This window comes from Pezoporus wallicus, unplaced genomic scaffold, assembly GCF_028554395.1.
Source record: "Pezoporus wallicus isolate ANWC-B61680 ecotype Strahan unplaced genomic scaffold, APGP_CSIRO_Pwel_v1 contig_6354, whole genome shotgun sequence".
Classification (NCBI taxonomy): domain Eukaryota; kingdom Metazoa; phylum Chordata; class Aves; order Psittaciformes; family Psittacidae; genus Pezoporus; species Pezoporus wallicus.
In genome coordinates, this window is record NW_026638688.1 from 1,935,515 (window position 1) to 1,951,298 (window position 15,784).

The window sequence follows — 15,784 nt, forward strand, 5'->3', positions numbered from 1 at the left end:
GAACAAACTCAGTAAAGAAACTAGTGTCACTATGCACGGTTAGAGGGAAACAGGACAAAGAGGACCTTTTTCTGTTTGTCTTTGGGTAATTCTTTCTATACAAGCTTGAAGGTTGGTCCTCAAGTTCAAGACTCATTAATATGCCATGCACAGAGACTGAATGCAGCAGGGGTTGGCACATGTCGACTTCTGTATTTGAGGCACTGATGGTTCAATTCCCAGCATCACTTGCTGGCTCCAGGATCATAATCAAGGACGCAGTGAGTCTCTGTGCTGGGTGAGCACTGCACAGCGTTCTTCCCCATGTCATTAAACCAGGAAGGGCTTTGGCAGTATTCCACTATAGACAATTCTCAGTGGCTACTTAGAAGAGAGTTGGAAGCCATATGGCTTCCACAGTGGAACCACGGGCAGAGAGGGCAAATGTACGAGAGAGACAGAGTGCGAGACAGCAGAGAGGAGAGCAGTATATCCTTTCCTCCATTTTCCCCGTTGTCTTGGCAGTGCATCATCACTTTCTGTTCATTAAAAAGCTTGTACTTATAGATTAAATAATTAAAACAAACCACATTTTTATAATTGCTGCTAGGCTTTGTGGCCATTATTCCATTGAAACATTACTGATGAATTAAAGGTCTTTCAAGAAACTGAAATCATTATAATTTCTGTCTTCATAAGGGCATGCAAGTCCTTCTCATGGAACAACAAGAGCATTCTGCTGTGTGACTTATCCCTGCAGTCAAGGAGAATTGTTGAGGTTATGAAGTGAGAAGTTAACAGCCATACCTGTGTCAACAGGCTTTTCTAAAGCTATTGAGGCTATCTAAGTTTGATCTCCACTAGTTTAGAACCAGAATTTTCAGAAGTGTTCATTGTTCATGCATGGGATGATTTTTTAATTTTTTTATTTTTTCTTAAATGTTCCACCCAGCTGCTGGAAATAGGAAAAAAAAAAGACTTTTTTTTTTTACTTCTGTCTCCCAGTGCTTCAATAGCCAAGTTTCATTGGAGAATGTCCTCCCATAGGAGGAGTAAGGAGAACAGGAGCACCTGGGAACTAGGGTCTTTGGACTGCTAGACTGAGTCGATGTAGAGATGTGTTTAAAGCAGAAATGCAATATATAGTATCTGGAGAAAAAAGAGTGGGAGCTGATGTTGACAGCTGGGCTGTGGAGCCAGCTACAGGCCAGAGTCCTGCTCCCTTCTTGCACAGAGCAGGTCAGGGAAAGCAGCCAGTGGGGTTGTCACTAGCAGATGTGCGTGTCTGTACCTACACACACACACAAACACATGCACTGAGAGACAGGCAGTACAGAGGTGGTGGGATTAGCACCCAAATCTTGGAGTGAGATCAAGTACCAGGAGTGTGCGGGGCAGTGTAGTCTTTCCTTTCTAATACAGAAAGGAGACAGATCAGAGGAAACAAGGGATCTCTGGGGAGAAGTGAAAAGAAATACCATGATGCTAATGTTAAGAAATCATATCGTTGTCCTTAGGAGCAGTCTGTAGAGAGCCTGCCTGTGGAGCTGGGGAATAAGCCTACGCGGATATGTGCAATTTACCTGTCTCATATGTTTGCATATGTGCACACAAATACACACGTGTTGTTGGTTCTTGCATACATAACTGCAGTGAAAATCACTGATGAGTTCAGATGACAACAACATGTTGAGTGTGTCGAGGTTCATTCATGTAGCTACCCTACAGTTCTTGAAATAAATCCTTAACAGATATGTTGCAATGGTGCAATTTTGTTAAAACTCCACAGCTATAGCTGTAAAACAGTTTCAACTGTGAGCTAGATTTGAAACACACCCATCCTAAATGATTTAATAACAACAATTCCTCTTTATATGCGATTTCCTAGAATTTATTTGCCATTTTCACCCCTCTTACAACTCATCACTTGTATTTAGATTAAGCACAAGATTAGTCACTCTGTATTTGAGAAGCAAGTCACTGCATGGACCCCCTCTGTGATCTGACGCCCTCTCTCTCCCAATCTGTTGTGCAAATGCTCTCTCTAGGAGACCCCTTGTCCTTACTGAAGGGACTTTTACTTCTGGTTTCTCTTCATGTAGATGAAAGTGGAGGCTGACTCTCTCTAGCATATAGGGACCTCCCTGCTGAGCAGAGAGCACATGTAGCCGGGTTAAACCATCCCTTCAGCTCCTTTTCTCTGGTCAGTTGTTAGACCCCCCTCAAGACATATCCCACCTCCTCGTTTAGGACACTAATAGAAGACAGGTGGTTATTAGGAACCAGTGGCTGGCAAAAGCAGTTGTCTTTGCCCATATGAAATCCAACAGATCTGCCCTTTATCCATCGTGTCACAGGTATTGTTTATATTGCAAATAAAGGTTGTCTATAAATGTGTGTGGGTTGGCCCAGGCGTGTTAGCAGAGGTTAAAATAGCAATGGAGACAAGGCAGCTCACGTTTGCTGCTTCAGACAGACCCAATGGAAATTCCGGACTGGATCTCCATCTGCTAACTCAAGATGCTGTATTTTAACATAAGTTAGTCATTTTCAGCTAAGAAAGCACATATTTGGTTGGGTTTTGGTTTTTTTTCCTCCACCTAGTGTAACAAGAGGGTTATTAGAAAATTATTTTACTAAGTGTGAGCAGGAAGGGGAGACATGAAGAAAAGCTGCTGGAGTTCATCTGTATAGCAAGGAGAGCATGAGATGTGCTTGCTGCTTTCTACACTGTACTGTAAAATTTATAAGAATGTTGAGTCCAGAGTTAAGGTTGGTACTGAATCCCTAACAGTTGGGGCTTTAAATTTACTAACAGTTGGGGCATTTAGTTGGTTGAGGGGCTTATTTGGCTTGTTTTGGGGGGTTGGTTTTCAGTTTATCCTATTGAAAATATTCAGGGAGTTTCAAAACTATTGAGAAGAAGACAACCAAGATGTTTAAGGCTGCCATGAAAGTCCATGTCAGAGGCATGTCTGGGAATATGCAGAGCCTGAAATGAGAGGGAGCTAAGAGACAGAGCCACACTGCTCACTGAAGGGCAGAGCCACATACAAATGGCTGGCAAGGAGCCCTTTCCTTTCTGAAGGTCACCAGTGTGCATACACATTTCAGTGAGTTTTCTTTATAAGTGGGTCAGCATTTACTCAGCAAATGATTAGAGCAGATGGTGTAGTTTAGAATCTATGACAAAACTTTTAATAGATCAGGGCTAACATGATGACAGGGAGCTCTGCGCCATTCCCCATTCCTGATTCCTGCTTTGCCTTGGGGTAAAACTCATGCCTGGGATTGGATTTTCTAGTCTGCACATTCCATCTGAGCAACTTGAACCACTTGTTTGAGCATCCTGCAAGAAAGATCCTCACATTTCTCTTTTCCTATGTTGTTATTGTTTTTAAATACAACAATTTACTGAGGGTGGCAGGAAGATGCAGAACAGGTAAACATGGTCCCTTCGAGGAGCAGAGCTTTTGAAGGAAAAAGCCACAATTTGAAGAAAGTAACAAAGGCTGCATTTGTGTATTTTGCTCCATGGAGCTGAAAATATCTTGTAAATTGATCCCGTGGGAGTAATAAATACACATTACTTTATCTTGTACTTCATGTCCTATACCCCTGAGCCTTGATAGAACAACACCACTTAATAGACTTAAAAAAAGAGTAATTACAGTCATTGGTTGTGTGATATTTCAGCCCTTCCAGCCCTGCCTGACCTTCTAATTTAGCTCACCGTGTCTAACTAATGCATTTATATTCATCTTTTATGAAGCATGTGTAGTACAAAATTGACTTTGCAGCCTTTAGCAAGCTGTCTTACCGGGTTTAGGATCTGGTTAGTACAGCATACTGTATAGCATACGTACATTTACAGCAGAATCTTGCATGCATATGGTTCTGATCAACTGTTACTTTTTATCCTTTTCGAAATAAAATAAAAATATTTATTCCATTTCATCCTCCCCTCCCCTTTTTAAAGCTTATATTCATTGCGGCATTATTTACAGCTAAACATGCAGGCAGAAAGATGCAAGCATTTTAAAAATGATTACCACTAATGTTTCTACTTGTCAGAAGTGCTTAAATTTTCCTGCACTTTGTCTAAAAACTTAGCACTTTTACCTTTTAAGAATTACAAATTTATAAGATCTTACCAAGCTGATTTACAAACACAGGTGACAGTTTATGATGAACGATGTTGCAAAACGTACAATATGTTTCTCTGTCATTTCTGTGCATGTATATATTAAAGAGAAGATTAAGGAGAGAACCCCCCTCTGAACGAAACCCTTGAGTTAGAGAGCACACGCACAAATCTCTCTCTTGCGTTTCCTCATAACTTCCTGCTCACTTCACTCATCCTGTAGAGCACAATTGTTCTCTGTGCATTTTCTCCCACCATATGGTATCCTCATTACCATACACTAAGGGTCCATATGGGGAACTTGTGAAGTGAACTGTATTCATTTTAACTGCCAGATGAGCAGCCTTTTGCTTGCAAGCTTAGCTTAAGTCATCTGCTGTCTTTATGTTGTTATGGCAACACAGCACCAATAAAAAATTCTAATCTACTGTAAGTGTCTGGGATCACAGTATTTTAAATGCTTGCCGTAACTGTCCTCTGCGTGAGGATGCTGCGGCTTTTAATGTGACAAAGGGTTATTGTCAACTCCAGTAGGTGGCAGTAAAGAAATTGTTTCTTTTATTTTAACCTTTTTAAAAAATAATTATTTTCCCTTTTCCCATCTCCCCCCACCTCAGAAACCCATAGAATTGCATTGCACACCATGTCACTCCTCTACCTTTCCTAGGATCTCTGAATTGCAGGTGATACTTTTAAGTTGCAGCTCCAATACTAAAGGTAGTAAAGTATGAAATGGTGGTGGCAGCTCATGCACCTCATTGACAGAGATCCAGGCTCAAGTACCACTTCACTGGGATTCTGAAGCCTCCATAGCCACACAGCTCATTCAGTTTTGGGGATGTTTTTTAGCTACATTTCCAAACTCCTGAATCAAACACAAAGCTAATTAAGAATATCTTCTAGTAATGCAAGTCGGCAGCAGCATCCTTAAATATAAATCATTTTCACCTCCGCAGGCCGCATGATATGTTGCATTTCTGTCTCTCTGTCTGTATTGAAAGTGAACGTTTGTAGTCTCAGTTCATCAGTTCACATTAGCCTCATGCTGAATATTTAAACACAGAACAATTTGAACACACCATGAAGAGAGACAGTGACTGCACTTTCACTTGGAACAGCAAGAGCTCATCTAATAATAATTTAGTAAATCAGCCATTTAGTGGCTCAGTTGTACACTGTATTGTGCCAAATAATATTCAGTTCAACTGTATGCTGGTGAAATTGAAATTCAGAATCTAGTCATGTGGCACTTTTTGCTCAATGGAGAGATGAAATGGAAAATCACCCTCCCAGTAGACTGTTTGAATGTAGTGATTTATCAAAAATATAGCAGAGTGACAATATAAACAGGATTTGGTTGCATGTGGTACAATCTATTCTAATTAGGCTTTTATTATTGTGGTTCCTTCTGCACAGATTATTTGATAATTCACATTTACATCTTCAGTTTATTTTATACATGGGCAGAGAGCAGATATGTGTAGTTACTGTGTAGTTGCAATCCTTTAAGGCCCGGTCCTGTGGGAAGTGTGGTGAGACCTTTATTGCCATATTTTGAGCCCTGGCTCAGAGGGAACACCATTCCCTTAGGAGCAATAGGGAAATGCAGCTGCTGCCTTTCCTCCTCATGAAGTGCCATGTATGCTACTTCATAGCATAAAAGCAATATCAGATTAATCTATTTTCCCTGTTTAAGGCTATCAGAATTTGTAGGCAATGGTAATACTGTATACTAGACTAACAGATATAACTAGAAAAATAAAACAGACAAGATTTTTGGGTGCCCATGCTTTGGTTTCCACGTGCTGACTGTACCTTTTCTTGCCTATAGCAGTAGGTCTAATAAAAGGTATTACCTCACCCTACAAAACTTGCCTTGGTTTTAATCATAGGCCATTGTGACTTAAACCAAACAGCTATACTATAAGGCTGTCCCTGATGAAGATGGAGGAGAGAGAGTATTTTCCCTAGGAAATGTGTTGTGAAGTTTAATTTGTTCCCATTAAAGCAGTGCTTTGAGATCTTTGAATGCAGGGCATTGCGGAAGTGAAGTAATGTCTGTAATCTCACCTACAGTTTCCATTTCTAGCCTAGTTTTAGGTGTTATGCAGGTGTTTACGTAGTGATGTAAAATGCGATTGCCATGTATTTCTCTCAACACAGTCCAATTGAGTAGCAGAAAAAGCATCCTCCTAACCATCATGATGCTATTTAGCAGAGAGTGCTGGAAGCGCAATAGGTGCCTGTTGTCATAATTCTTCTAAGAAGTACAGAGCTTCACAGTCTATACTCAACTGCTGACACCAGAAAACTTGAACATTTTGGTAAAATGAATCAAGCAGTAATGTTTCTTTTATGAGATCTCCTCACAGAAGGGAAGGTTTGGCACCATTTGGAGATCAGGCTTAGTGATCCATCATAGCAAAGTCAGCTGTCCTGGTGCGTCTCATAGGTCACTCGATCGAACCAGTGGCTCTTACAACTATATTATTGCTTATGGAACAGTAATTGAGGCACCATGGTTAAAAATTACCTGGTCTAATAGGCAGTGAGCAATTTGCACTCAATACAATTATAAGCCAAATCATTCATTTCATAACACTTGGACTAATTTATTTCTTGACCTTTTAATATCCATAGCTCTTCAGTAGTATTAACTGCAACTCAGACAAAATCTCTTGTTCATTTTGCTTTCATTGATTTTTTTTTTTTTTTTCCATTGAGGCAATAACAGTTGAGTACAACCTTTTCTTTCTATTGTAAAAGTCAATCATGTAACTTATGTTGATATAACTCAATTGGACTGAAATGTCCTCTATGTACAACAGCATATAATGTCATGCTACTTGTATAAACACGGGTATGTGTTTTGAATTTATTTCAAAGAATGCTTTGGAATATATCTGTAACTATAGATGACAAATGATATGTTTGCTGAAAGGAAAATGAAAACAAAACACATGAACATTTTTTAAAGCAGTGCCACATACGTGTAGCACTTTTTGTTTGTTCATATATTACAAGAGACCTAAAATACAAAAATTTTGGAATTTAACTCTGATAATTTTGTTCTTTAAGATGACTTAACTATCTTTACTAATAATGCTATATTCATAATTTCATCTAGACATAGCATCTTGCCTCTTGAAGTACTAACATTTTACAGAATAGAGGTGATTAATTTTTCGGATGTGAGCTTCTGGCAAATAAAATGTGTCTAAAAGTATCTTTTTAATAAATTCAAAAGAAATAATATTTTGGTAATCTGAATTGTCTTTAATTTTTTCCCTTAAACTAGGTTGAGAGCTCAGAGTTCTTGATGACCAAAAAGTTACTGAAATATTTATGTATTTTGAAAAATCAGTGGCCGTATGGAAGCACTTCCATAAATAATGCTGGTGTAGTGACAGTGATGATCTTTTCACTCGCCACTGAAAAAGAAGCCCTAGATTGTATAAAATGGTATGTCTGCTTTTACGTCATAGAGATGTACACAGAAAGATAATGTTATCTCTGTGAAATGCTGGATAAATTTAATTTCTTAAATACATGTTATTCAACATTTATACTTGCTTTGGATAATTTCAGCAGAATTTTTAAGGCTTTAAGTTTAAAATAATAGTATTAGCAAGAAAATATCTTTTGTTTCTGAGAAGAAAGCTGATAATTTTGTACGATATGTGCTAGCAGACACTTCATTGAAGTAGCTTTCTGAGCCAAAGCCTCTTTGTACAATAAAATACTGTAAGTCCTTTGTACACATAGTTATAAAATATAGTTGTCACACAGTTGGCATTTTATGCTTCCCTAGAAATTACCACTTGGTATCTACACCTAATCTATGGTCTCCCTTTTCATTTCAATTGGGTCTGAAGTGGTCCTTCCTTGTAATGAGAATGCCCCTTTCAAAAGACTTCTTTTAATTATGCCGATGATAAAATGTAAGTGAAAGTATTCATTTGTAGGGGTTATGACTGAGCAGTGTTTTAACTGTAATACTAAAACCTACCAATGTTATTCCAGTCTCTATTTCAACATTTTTATGCACTCACTCTTTACAGAACATAGTGGAATATCATTGTAGGTCAGAATTTCAATGTGTCTTACTTTTTCAGGTTTCCTCCTGCTATTAAAAGTAACTTAAACTCTCATTTTCAAACTATTAACACTTCCTACCTACCTGAAGCATGTAATCCAGAAAAGTGACAGTTTCATGGATCTTAATGATATGCTGATTTTGGGGGGGGGGGGGGTGTTGTTGGGGTTTTTTGTTTGTTTTTTTTTTTCTGTTCTGATTTGTTGGATTTTTTTTCCCCCTTCATTAAAAGAAAATGCAATGAGTCTTAAATTGTGTAAGTGAGCACTTGTTTTATATAGAAAATAGATAGTTTGGCACACTTAGATATTTACATGTGTAAATACATTAATAACGACCAACTCTGAAAATTAAATGGACAAAATACATATGTACAATTTGTACTTTAATTGCTGGATAACTCTGCTGATTTAACTCAGCAGACATTCTTGCTTTGCAATACCAAGCATAATTATATATCTCTCTAGATTTAAATGCAGTCATGTGAATTATGCCACCCAGTATATTCTAGATTTGACCTAATGGGAGAACAATTTAAAAGTCATACAACTTGACCTGCGTTTGCAAAGTCTTTGTGCATGCAAATGATAGAAAACAAGGATCAGCCAAATAAAATGTTTTCCACTCTTACAAATATATAATTGGATATCTACCTTGTGCCACACACAAAATTGCAAGCCACATTTAATCTTTTTTTAATCCCCAATATGCCAGAGAATTTTTTTAATGGGCGCAAAAATGTGATCCATGGAATAAAGATTCTAGAGTAGCCTGTGCAGTCTCTTTGAACAACGATCTCAGAATTTAGTGTCTTTGTTCATTTTTCCGGATTCTTTTTAAGTTTACTTAAGTCCAGACCCTTCAAATAATTCAAAACATTCTTCTTCTTCCATAAGGGGATTTTGACAATTTTCCAAAAATATATGGGTATAAAATGGTCAGGAGAAGACTTAGAGTAATAACTTTTTTTTTTTCTTGCAACTCTCATCTGCAGCTGTTTTCAAGAAATAGGAACTCTAACACTATGAAGAGCAGAGGAAGAACTATCAAAAAATCTTACATGTGCAAAACCTAAAAAAACCCCAAACCCAAACCTAAAAGCTCATTAATCTCAATAATGAACATCTGCTTCAAAGTACTGTAGTTGCTGGTACAAATAGTTTGGGGTAAATTTTCAAAAAGAAATGCCTGAGGTTCCTGTCTGAAATTGCTTTGTACATGTCTCTGTAGAGTTTGCCCAGAGACTGAAGGTAGCTGTGGCATGTAAGGGAAATTTAGACTGCAAAATGTGCTTTCAGGTCATTGTGGCAAACATTTGATGTCAGATAGAAAAAAGGAATCTAATGTTATCATTTCTTTGCTTATATGTTCATGGATAAATCAGTAATAATCTTTTTTGTTGTCTAGATAGATGGGAATAGTATGAGTCACTGTAAACTGGTGGGATAGAGGAATTTCTGTAAAGGAAGTTGATGACTTTTGTTAGCCATTGAATTGAGTTTATGTGGGCTTAACCATTCATGATCTAGTTTTATTTAATTTATTTTGTCTTCTAATGATTCACTGGGTCTGACAAACTGACCATAGTATGAAAGATGGGATTGGATAACTAAGGAAAAGTATTTGCAGAAGTGGCTTTACATGCTGGAATAAATACTGCAGCCTTTTGTACAGCATGAAAAATGTGTTTCCTTTCGTGATCTCGCTATGTTTCAAACTGAGGGGATCTGTCCTTAGATCCTCACAGTGAGAGCTTGCATGACAGCCTATGGGAAATGCTGAGAATTACCATAATATTGATTTCTTAATGACAGTGGGGCAAGACATACTGTAAACATACTTAGAAGAATCAAAATTTTACAGACATAGATGTGAGTCATGTAACCACTGTCAGACAAAGTCCTCCCCCCCCAAAGTTTAAGCACTGGCAGAGTGATTTTTGTTCTGCATATCTGCTCTTACGTATCTGCTCTCCCTTTGACTTAGAGACCTAACATTAGCAGAGAACTTCCAGAGCTTTTAGGAACAAAACCACCCGAATTACTTGCCAGATGCTTCAGTTGATGATAATATGGTGGGAGCATCCAGACTCTCAAATGTCAGTTTATTTGAAGAGTTATTCCGATGTGACTATATTAATGCTAGTTTATTCAATGCTACTGTGTATCTAGATGAAGTACACATCTGTGCTAGCTACTAATTCTCTTGCCATTGTTATGTGCCCATCATTTATGGAAATGAAGACTGGCAGTATGAGTAGTCTAGATTAAAAAAGGAGGCTGATACTTTTTTTTAGTATTTAAACACACCATATTAGCAGGAGGATAACGGGGGTAAGATGGGAGACTTGCAAGGACAGATTTACAGGTGATCATCATAATTTTGTTCTTTCTTTTGTCAGCGGTATTTGCAATAGAGGCTGCTTGAATAAGGTGTGTTTTCCCTATTGCTGTGCTTTTTATCACCTTTGTGGTTAAGAGGTGTTTTAATCATCGATTCGCAATGTTTATGGCTAGATGCCTGCTTGCGTTTGCACTTCAGTGTTTGTTCTTTCTGATGCCTCATATAGGCTTTCTATATTTTATTTATAAGGTTGGCTCATTGTGGAGCAGGTGGTAAGGTCATGCATGACTGTTTTTAGTGCTGTAGATTTAGGCAGTGATTTTCAGTTTGGGTGTGGAGGCTGATGAGCCTACAATGGCTGGGAAAAGCTAAGGTTCTAGCTCCCACTGTAGACTTACTTTCTGCAAATTGCCACTGAAATTCAGTGACAGGAATTCAGTGCACTTCCATCCTATAGGCAGAGTTAAGAAGCTTTTTTGGTTTTTACCCCTCAAGTGAAGTATGTTGTCTTTCTCTCTCATTTTGCCTTCCTGTCTTTGTAATATCTGTATGGTGTTTACTTCTTCAGTCTGATTCAATTATAATATATGGAAACAATTCAGTTGTTTATTTGCTAGAGAAGTTTTCATCTTTGTGTGAGTACAAATATCTTTTTAGTGAAATGGGCCTGTTATTTTATAATTTCCATTAGGCTGGCATAGTTCCCTCAATTTTACAGTAAATGGAGGATCTTTACATTTTGAATAGCTTTTATGAGTCTTTGTAAAACTATAATTGCTGAAAATGATACAATAATGCAGTGCTCAGTGTAGATGCGGAGAAATGGGAGGTTCTGGACAGGCTGAAGCTCTTGTATACTAAGCTAGATGGCTGACATTTTAGATCCTTCTAAATGGCTCTCTATCAAAATGTTGGTTTTGCCATTGCACTCTTAACAGGTGTTCACAATTTTATCTCTCTTTTAAAATACAATGCATACAAGAATTTTAAGTATAAAAGTTAGTTCTAACACATCTCCTTAAGTAGCACATTTATAACTTCACCCACTGAAGAACAAAGGACAAGTTCAAGCAGAAATTATTGTGATTTTTCACTTAAAATTTTGGAATGTGACCTCTCCAAGGTGAAAAAGGCAACCGGAGTCTGATGCTTGACTCTGCAGAAGAGGTTTTTTTGTTGCAAGTAGCCATGAAAGTAGGAAGTTAGAAGGCAGAGCCAGGAGGTCAGACATAAGAGTCAAGGAAGTATGAATGACATCATCATCCCTAAGTACCCTCTCAGAAGATGAATGAGCTCTTTCTTGTATTACAATGCTAAAGAGCATTAGAAGGTGATATGATATCTAGACAACACATAAGATAAATGCCTCAGAGTATGCTAGAACAGCTTCCCCCCCGCGTCCTCCACAAGTACATAAATCCTTTGATAGTCTCAATAATACAGTATGTGGCTGATGAGTATTATATATTGTGGTCAGCTTCTTGACAAAATTCATTTAGATTTAACAAGTACCTTGAACATTATGTAATTTAGTTACTTAAGCCAAATAACTCAGTATAACTCTAGAAACCCTTTAGCTGACTAGACTCACAGCCCTTTTGGGACACAGACTGGATTTTTTTCACTAGCTGCTGAATAAAAAGTAAGCAGATGTCAACAGAAGAAATATCCCATCCTTTTTAAAGCTGGCACAAAATGCGTTTACCATGATGAAACTTGACACAAAATGTTTTCATCATGATAAAAATTTCAAATGCAAGTTTCGTGATCTTAACGAATTTCCTTCTGAAGGGAATGCATGCCACAAACAAAACATGCAAAGTTGCTGTAATGTTGGTTCAAGCTGTGTTCTGTCAGAAGTGGATTCAATCTGAATTTCAGTTGTTGTGTTTCAGAAGCCCGGTCATTCTGGTATGATTTATATAATCTTTCCCACAGTAATTTTGCAATATCCAAAGTTGCAGCAGACTTCACTACCCAGTCCCCTTTATTGCTTGTGTAAACACCTTTACTTTAAGGAGGAAAATCTAATTGAAGTATTTAAGTACATTCCTATTTCAAAAATTGAAAAAGAAAAATCCCTCATCAAAAACCAGCTTCAGGTTGGAATAAAAATGGACTCTGGATATGTGGTGTGCAGCTGCATGAAAGCAGAGTTCTGATGCATGATACTTAATCACTAAAGTAATCTTTCTGTTTTCCAATATTTGCTCAGTTGTTATTTTTATAGAAATAAAATGATGCTCATTTGAAATAAAATGCAAGACAATAAGACCCTCATTTTAGTTCTAACTAAATGCTGCAAAGTCCTTTATTCTAAACCAAAAACTGTCAGACTTTTAGCATTAATAGAAGAGTGGATCTTTCTTGACAAATGCTCCCATAAATTAGATATTAGCTTTAGTCAAACTCTGTCTCAGGAAGTATTTCTACTTGCATATTCAATTGGAAGGACCTTACATGATGCCCCCTTACTGCTATGAAAATGTAGGCTTCTGAGATGAAGGCAAAGAAAAATTTGTCTGAACAAAAGAATATCTGGAATAACAGAGCTTGAGCTTACACAGAGATTTTTTTTACAGAATGTGAGGTTCACTCACTTTTTGATATGTCTGTCTGCTGCTCTGTCCATCTATCTATCAGTTTATCTATCACTATTGCAGTGGTTACATGCAGTATCAATTGGATTTTAAAAGGCATAGATCTTTTATATTGGCTGTCCTTTTTTATAATACCTTTTACAAATTTAATCAATGCATTTTAATATACAATATAGTTTAAGTGCAATATACAATAAATATTCGAGCTTCATCTTAAACATGCTCTAGCCTTTAAATTGTTAAAACTGCAGTGCCCTTTCAATCTACTTACATAATGTCATAAAATATACATTTCAAGGTAAATGAAGTCAGCTACTTCAATTTAGTCCCTCAAACTGGTAGTAAATGAGAGGTTAACACTATGGTGCCAAACCCATTATTGAGTAAATTTAGCACCTTGGACAGCTCTGTAAAATCTTTATTGCTTTCCTGACCTGCTCGTCATGTTCTGTCTATGTGTTCAGTGGCTCTCAGCTCTGATTGAAAGGCAATATATTAGATCCCGAACACAAACATGCTCGGGGGCTGCTTCACTGTGAGCGTAATGACATGGAGGTGAGAACAATTTTCTGGTCACTGCAATCCAAGCACCTTGCAAGGTCTGTTGCTCTAACTTATAGAGGACTTTTGGGGCTCCTTTGTATGTGAAATTGTAACAGTAGCTTCTGTGGTAATTTAAGCAGAGCTGCAAAAGGTTTAAAATGCATTCAGAAAACAAGAAGTTGATATCTTGAGCATGCCTGTAGTAGCATTTTATTGCGTACTGTTAAAGCTAGTTTGCATCTATAAGAACTACAGTCAGATCTGGAACAGCAATACCACTATTTAACACAGGAGTTTTTGTGTAACATCTACTTTGTATGATCTGAAAATGTCATAAATCAGAAATGCTTTTATTGTGTGAAAATATTATTAAAGTATTAAACTCAAATTTACAGACTCTGAAGATGTTGAAACCATTGACTAGCTAGAAAAATTGAATGCTACTTGTCAAGCATATTTCAATAAACCATCATGACAATTAGTTTTATTTATATGCAATATAATATGGCATCTAAGAACTTCCAATGTTTAAGAACTGGAATATATTTGATATTAGATAGAGCGGCTGTAAGATTCCATGTAATTACCTCATTTTTTAATATGGTCTTCAATCTCTTTTAGATGGATTCTAAGGTTTTTAGCTCAGCATTACATAAATAACTATGATTAGTTAGGCAGAACAGAAATGACTAAACTTCTTTTTTTTTTTTCCTTTTTTTTTTTTTTTCCTAGTAGTTTGGCATAATGACAGCTTAGGTTAACAATATTCCAAAGCAGTCTGTGGTCTCTGTAACACACTTTAATTTTTCATCAGTGAAATACATAGTGCAAACAATTTCTAATGAACTGAAATAAATCCTAGTTTGCAAAGTCAAACACCTGTGCAGTAATTTTCCAGCTAAAATCATGGATTTAAAAAGATAACATTTTTCAGTAACATCTCTGTTCTCTAGTTTGCATCTTCGGTAAGAGGCAAAAAGGACAGCTCAGTGTCTTGATGATTGTGGTAAAGCAATAGGGATTGATTGTACCTAGGTGTTCTTTGTAGTTTGTCTGTCCCTGATTATGCTTATGCTGCTAACAGTTGTGGTCAAGCTACAGAAAAAAACCCAAAAACAACCACCTGAAACAGGAAGAAAAAAAAAAGAAAGCCCCCTAAAACCAAACAACAACAACCAAAGAAAAGCACACAAAACCCAAAACCCAACAGAAAAAGTCTGTAGCAACTTAACTCCTCAGAATCTGTTTCAAATGTAGTGATTTAAAAATCCATCAATTATGTATTACATCTCGCTTCATATGTGGAAAATAATTTGAATGTGTGTTCTGTGAGAGGGGTGTGTGCAGCAGAAGGCAAGCCTATATGTTTACTGGGAGTACAAAAATCCTCCATCTCATTTTTGAATTTAGGACATTATATATGTCATAAGTAGTTACTGCAGTATGACAACTATTTTATCTTATATTATAGAGAATTTAAAATTGAAAAAAATGCTAATATGCATCTAAAAGCTTGTCATTTGAAGAGTTGTTCAAGGATTTTTGAAGAGGTTATGGTGACAGCAAAATGAACGCAATTATATCTCTATTTTCTGATCAGAGTCTACAGTATATGAAAATTGAGCATTACTGTTTCTTTTTGGTATAAAATATGGCTATTGTGTAAAATATTTTAAGTTTAAAAGTTTAACTTTGTAGAAAACTGTAAAAACCTTAGAGCTGGTACTATTTTTGTAAGCTACTTGCAGAAATATACCTTGGTGAATAGCATCGTGTTGGTATATTAGAGCAATACTTAGGGGCTGGGAGTTACAAAAATAGGTTGTTTTACTCAAAGGACAGTCTCAGCTGGGTTTGATCTAGCAATTGGGAATCTGCTAAATGCACTGAAAGAACAGGGAAAAAAAAATTCTGTGTTAATTCTGCAATGTATCTTTACATTTTGTATTGATCAGGATTGTTCAAGGAAATTTTTCCACACTGTAAAATGTAAGAACATAGAAAATGCTATTCTTGAATACCAGTTTAAAATACTCTAAGAACTATTAAGTGAAAAGGAGCAAATAGGAAAATGGAGAA

At 36.9% G+C, this 15,784-nt stretch overlaps 1 protein-coding gene across 8 annotated transcripts in view; it reads left to right on the plus strand.

The window, feature by feature from the left end:
- EBF1 (EBF transcription factor 1) overlaps window positions 1-15,784 on the plus strand; it is a 275,131-nt gene that overhangs the window by 246,488 nt on the left and 12,859 nt on the right. The gene's annotated exons all lie outside the window — the stretch shown is intronic.